Source organism: Myotis brandtii, unplaced genomic scaffold (genome assembly GCF_000412655.1).
Source record: "Myotis brandtii unplaced genomic scaffold, ASM41265v1 scaffold7067, whole genome shotgun sequence".
Classification (NCBI taxonomy): Eukaryota; Metazoa; Chordata; class Mammalia; order Chiroptera; family Vespertilionidae; genus Myotis; species Myotis brandtii.
The window spans coordinates 3,128-9,176 of record NW_005370772.1 but is presented as its reverse complement, the minus strand read 5'-3'; the positions used below and the strand labels follow the sequence as shown (position 1 = coordinate 9,176).

Genomic DNA, 6,049 nt, shown 5'->3' with positions numbered 1-6,049 from the left:
GGGTCCTTGGAAGCTTCCCAGATGAGTCTACTGTGAAGCAAGTTGGGGAACCTCCATTTCCTAGGACTCCTGCATCTCCAGCATTCAAGGATTCTGGACACACACACACACACACACACACACACACACACACACTGCATACAGAGAGATCACATGGAAACCCAGAGGCAAACCGATGTGCGCACACACCCACACAGGACCATGTACCTGTCCACCCACCTACCTGCACAGGTGTCAGTCAGCATGCTCACACACAAAAATGCACACACACAGAAGTGCACATGCAAATACAAACAGGCTTGCCTGTGTACAACCTTGTACAGGCACGTGGTGTGACAATCTACAAAGCCATGTGTAGTCTAAGACCCTGCCCCCTTGCCCCTCTCAGTGGGATCCCTGCCTCAAGGGAAGAGTTCTGATCTCAGTGCTATCAGGGTCTGGGCCTCCTTACCTTCACCACAATTGGCATCCTGGGGAAACGCTCCCTGTGAAAGATGCGGAAGGTGCCATAGTGGCCCTCGTTGAGATAGTACAACAGTTTCCGGTGTCCTCCTGGGAGAGGGGAGAGGACAGGACTGTGCTCAGTCAGGTGTCACCACTAACTGTCAGCACTGAGTCCAGCACCCTAGGACCGGCCAAAACCCTCTGCCAGCACTGGATAACCCTTCCCTGGCCCCCTGCAAGAATCAGGCCTATCCTCTGGGTTCCCACTGCTCCTCTGCCCCACCTGCACCCCATCACTGTGCTGGGGCTGCTACTGCCACTAAGAATAATATAAGTAGCCATGAGCAATGGCCCAGACATTTTTCCAACCTGTCTACACAAATAAAATTATTTCATTCTCCTAACGACACTCCGAGTAGGGACATGGAACACTACTGTACAGCTGAGGAAATTGAGTCTTGCCAGAAGTTGCCAGAAGCCAATTCCAGCATGTCAGCAGGGCTGAATCATCTAGAAATGGCTGAGGGCATTTCCCCAAACCTGAAAAGGATGCATTAAATGATTGCTTGCTGCCAGGCAGCTAAGGGCATCTTAATCTACATGTTATTGCCCCCTACTGGCCAAACACCTGAACAGCCGAAGGCAATTCCTCCAATCTGACAATGGATTCTGTGTACTAAACCCTGGCCTTTGATGTATATATCTCCGCCTTGCCTTAGGACAATTTTTGTTAATAAAAAGCAACGGGTCCTTAGACAGGGAGAACTTAGTTCCTTTAGCTAAGTCTTCTCTGGCCCCCCAAAATGCCTTCCAAAATTATGTTTCATCTCTGGACTCTTGATTAATTTACACACTGCGTTTCTCCAGATTCCTGAACCCTTCAAGATGCTGGATCAAGACCACCAGCATTAAGAAGTTACACAGGACAATGTGGCAGGGCTGGGATTAGTCCCCAGGTCAGGAGCCAGGTCTTCTGTCCTCACCTTGACCAGGTTCCCCGACACTGTAGGTAGGTTTTGCCTACAGTGTGAGGAAAAACCCAGAGCAAAATGCCTTTTTATGACTGTTAGGTCGGAGAGAGCCCAGGATCGGCTATATGCAGACGTGTGATGAGATAATGGACTCCCCCTGGCATTTCTAACAGATCAGTCTGCCAGACACAGATACTGGCTTCTCCCTGAATCAACACAAACCCCACACAGATACTGACTCCTTCCTGAATACCCCTGCTGACTCCCTGCAGTGGAAACTTCCTCAGCTGAATCCCTCAGCTCATGTTCCCGCCCCTCACCCAACCGCAGTATAAAAAAAGCGCCCCCCTCCCTGTTGGCGTGAATCCACGTGCCCTGTCTTTGGAGTACGTAGGTCTCCCGGGGACGCAATAAACCTTTTCTTTTCTTTTCTGATTCACCCGCCCGCCGGCGTCTCTGTCCGTAAAACACGGCTGCGTCAGAGATAGCCTATCCGGACCCTTCCAGGAAGGTTCCTCCGGACCTTGGAGAGGTAGCAGAGACGTCTGTACCCCACCCTGGTCCCTCCATCCATCCGTAGCGGGGTTAAACCGCTGGGACGCCAGCCTTTCGCCCTGCTACAGGCCACGGGCATCGAGCACGGGACATCCAAATTCCAAAATTGATCCGAGCACACCTCTAGGGTGTCTGCTCACCCATCTGGCTAAACGCTGGGCCTGCCCCGGACTTGTGTCCTAAATGCTTAACATAGCATGGCCTCAGCATGAAAACGGGACTTTGCCGTCGTACCGATCTAAGTAATTTCTGCCAGCGAATTGGGAAATGTGCCCAAGTCTCTCTCTCTCACTCTCTCTCTCTCCACCCGGTCTGCGTCCCTGTCCCTTCCCCCAAAGTTCCTTCTGCCGTCTCTCCTCGCCCTGTCCTCCCTCCTCCCTCTGGGCTGTCGCCCTGCCGCAGAGCCCGCGGTGTGTGCGCGGTGCGTGTGGAGGTGGGTTCATGTGCTGTGTTGGGGGGTGGCAACGGCACCACCGTCATCCCCGCGTCCTCCCACCCCCCTCCACCAGAGACCACCCCGAACTCTCCAGGCGAAAGCCTCCCGTTCTCCAGCCGGCTCATGCCCCTGTTGGTCCACACTCTCCCCTCCTCCCTCCCTGCTGGACCCTCCTCCAGCCATGCCTTCTCCGCTACCTACTGACCCCGCCTCCTGATGCCGCCTCCCCTCTTCCACCTGCCCCGAGACACACACACACACACACACACACACACACACACACACACACACACACCCCACCCCGCAGGCTCCACTTTCCTTCTGTCCCTCCTACCCTCTGCTCCACCCACGGGAGGTTGCAGAGTTCCCCGTGCGCTCGTGTTCATTCTAACCGCCCGCCTTCCTCTGTGCGCTCTGCCGAATCTCTGCCCCCATGACTGACAGCAATTTAAATTCACAGGTGGCCAGCCAGTTCCCTTTGCGAGAGGTTGCAGCTGGGCTCTCTTCAGACCCTCTTAACTAGCAGCTTCCTTCTCCCCTATCCCTGAGAGCCCAAATCCTGAGAACGTCAGCTCCAAAACAGCCTCTTCCATTTCTGCGCCCATTCTACCCCTGAGGGAGGCAGCAGGGACTGAGGACATAGTCTGAATCTATGCCCCCACCCTCTACGTCCAGCCTCACAGATTGAGAGGCATCTCAGGTCCTCTTCCACTGACCTGACCACCTTTACTGTAAACTTCCATAACCCTCTCAAAAAGACCTCGTTAACCTGACCTAAGGTCTTTAATAATAGAGATGAGGAGACCCAAATCCAAAATCAAAGGCGAGATCAGGCCAAGGCTGAGGCCCATTAGGAGGCCTTCCAGCTCCTAGCCACCGCTCTCACGAACCCCAAACGAAGTGCCAGTCCTCCAACTGCGGGTAAGTCAGGGGATAAGCCTCCTCCGGGCCCATGCCTCAAAAGCAGCGAGGAAAGACAGTGAGCCAAGTCCTGCTCAAACCCGAGACCCCCGCCTGGGCCCTGCCCAAGGTGCGGAAGGAAAGGCCACTGGAAATTGGACTGTAGTCTGGCCCTCCAGGTCAGGCCTCAGCCAGTCCAGCATGGCCGCCCTCTAAATCCGGTTTGGAGCTCCCAGACCTCCTGGGACTGGCCACCAAAGAAGCTGCCCAGGCCCCAACAGGGCAACACAGACTTACATCACCAGGACAGAGCTTCGGGTAACGACTGTGGTGGCAGGTAAGCCTTATCTCCTTTTTAATTGACACTAGGGCCACTTATTCTGCCCTCCCTGAATTCGATCCTTGTCCACTCAGTCTCTATTATGGAGGTTGACGGATCAGTCTCACAGCCATTAGACACCTCACTCTGCACTGCATCTTACTAAATTCCCTCATTCACTGTTTTTCTGGTTCTGCCTGGGTGCCCATCCTTCCACTCCTGGCCCCCTCCCTTCACAGGGACTCCAATTCCCCACTGCCATGCGTCCCGTTATGGGACCCTGTTGTCCCAGACCACAGTCGCCTACCTCAGTCTTCGCTGTGAATGCCTTATCTCCTTATCTCCTCCACGACTGTCCCCTCCTTTGAACTGAAAACTCTCTGACCTCAGCCCCTCTCGCCCCATTCCCCTCCACCCTTCCCAAAGGAAAAATGAGGCACCTTTAAAATCCAAGCGGCTAGAGGCCTGGGAACAGGCTGTGCGACCTGCTCCCTCCCTCCCCTGCCTTTTCACAGCCTCCAGGTCCCTGGCTTCTACTGCTCCGTCCCTTTCTCTTTTCCCTTGGATAACAGCGCATTCTAACATTTCCTCCCACTTTCACTGCAATACCTACCTCTCTCAGGCTCACAGAGTGCCTCCCACCATCCCCAAAGAAGATTTGGCGACACCATCCAGGACCAGATGACCCATCATTCCTCATAGGCTCTTACCTGGCAAGGGACCCTCCAATTTTTGCTCAGGTTTTTAATATTTTCAGGTGAAACGGACATGGAATGATGAGGAAGTCATCATTTCTACTGTCTGGGATGGGAAATCCTCTAGTGTCACTCTCTATTTACGAACCCTGGACCTACTCCTATGCCCACCCTCATCAACACAACTTTCCATCTACTCTCTAACATCAATCCCTCCTCCTCTACATCCTGCTGGATTTGTCTGTCACTGGCTCGAACCCTCATCATAGCCACTCAATTTCAACCTATTGGACCATCTAACTAAACTCTCTCTAGAAATTCGAAGCTCCTGGCCGGACCTCCTGCCCATGGCCCTGACCAAAATCCGGCTACACCAAGGAGCCCCATCTTCTTAAGCCCTTTTTGAACTCCTATATGGGAGACCCTTCTTGCTCAACCACCATCTCCTTACTGATCCCCCTCCCTTGGGTACTTATCTTCCATATCTTACCCAGGCAATTGCTCCGAGAACAGGTTTCTGACCAAGCCAGAGCTGACCGACCAGGACTCCCGAGGACCAGCCCTTCACCCTGGTGACTCGGTCCTCCTTAAGAACCTACATCCACAAGCCTTGGAGCCTAGGTGGACAGGACCTCACACTGTAATCCTCACAGCCCCCATCGCGGCCAAGCTGCTTGGCGACCCCAGCTCAGTGACCCGTCGTGGCACCACCTCTCCAGACTCAAGAGGACCCCAGAGCAGCATGACTTCTATAAATGTGAGGTGTTGGGCCTCACTAAGGTCCGCCTTAACTGCCCTCCCCTCCTCCTTCTCCTCCCAGCCCTGAGCAACCTACACCCACACCCACCCGCTTATGTGTGGAGGTTCAAGGTCCGTGAAACCTACTACCGGAATGGCAAACAAGTCACCCGGCAGGTAGGACCTCAGAACTGCCCTCTGTTCGGATGCCAGACAAAGATCCAGATGGCTGTCAACATCCAGTTAGTGTCCAATACTGGCCGACCCTATGCCTGTTTTGCTTATGACCAACGGGACCCAGACAGATGTAATCATGATGTCAACACCTATGGGGGTTGCCACTGGAGGGACTGTCATACCACACCGCAGCCAGTCTCACCAAGGCCAGCCTGGGTACCTTCTTTTGGTGCAACGGCACCTTAAGCAACTGCATGAACTCCTCTGACCCCGGGCCCTGCTTCGTGGTCACAGTAGTTCCCCAATTAACCTTGTATGGAGAGTCGGAGCTCGCCTGGTTGCTCCCTCCATCCCACCCCCGGACCTGCCGGACCGCCTTCCTTCCTGTCATTTTAGGGGTGAGTAACCCGCTGCCTCAGTAGGCCTCACCGGGGGGCCCTCAGGAACAGTCTGGTCACTGCTCAGGACTTTAATGACAAGCTCCAGTTAGCCCTGGAGTCTACTACCGCCTCTTTTAGCCTCCCTACAGCAGCAAGTGACATCAGTAGCCCAAGTAGCCCTACAGAACCGGCGCGCCTTAGACCTTCTGACTGAAGAAAGAGGAGGAACCTACATATTCCTTCAGGAAGAATGCTGCTACTACATCAACGAGTCTGGATTCTGAATGAAGACCTACATGCAAGACACGTCCAGGACAACTCTCCTTTCGGCTGGTTCCAAAGCCCCTTAGCTACCTGGGTCCTACCCATGATAGGGCCCCTGATTCTCATCTGTGTCTTTTTTTCTCCTAGCCCCCTGCCTCCTCAAGTTCATC

General features: G+C 54.0%; 1 long non-coding RNA gene across 1 annotated transcript; it reads right to left on the bottom strand.

The window, feature by feature from the left end:
* Positions 1-1,146: 1,146 nt before the first annotated feature.
* Positions 1,147-3,989, bottom strand: LOC106724077. Its single transcript, XR_001359832.1, has 3 exons — positions 3,923-3,989; positions 3,717-3,721; positions 1,147-1,158 (listed from the first exon to the last, which is right to left on the bottom strand). It is a non-coding gene; the product is annotated as an uncharacterized LOC106724077 (long non-coding RNA).
* Between the last annotated feature and the right edge of the window lie 2,060 nt (positions 3,990-6,049).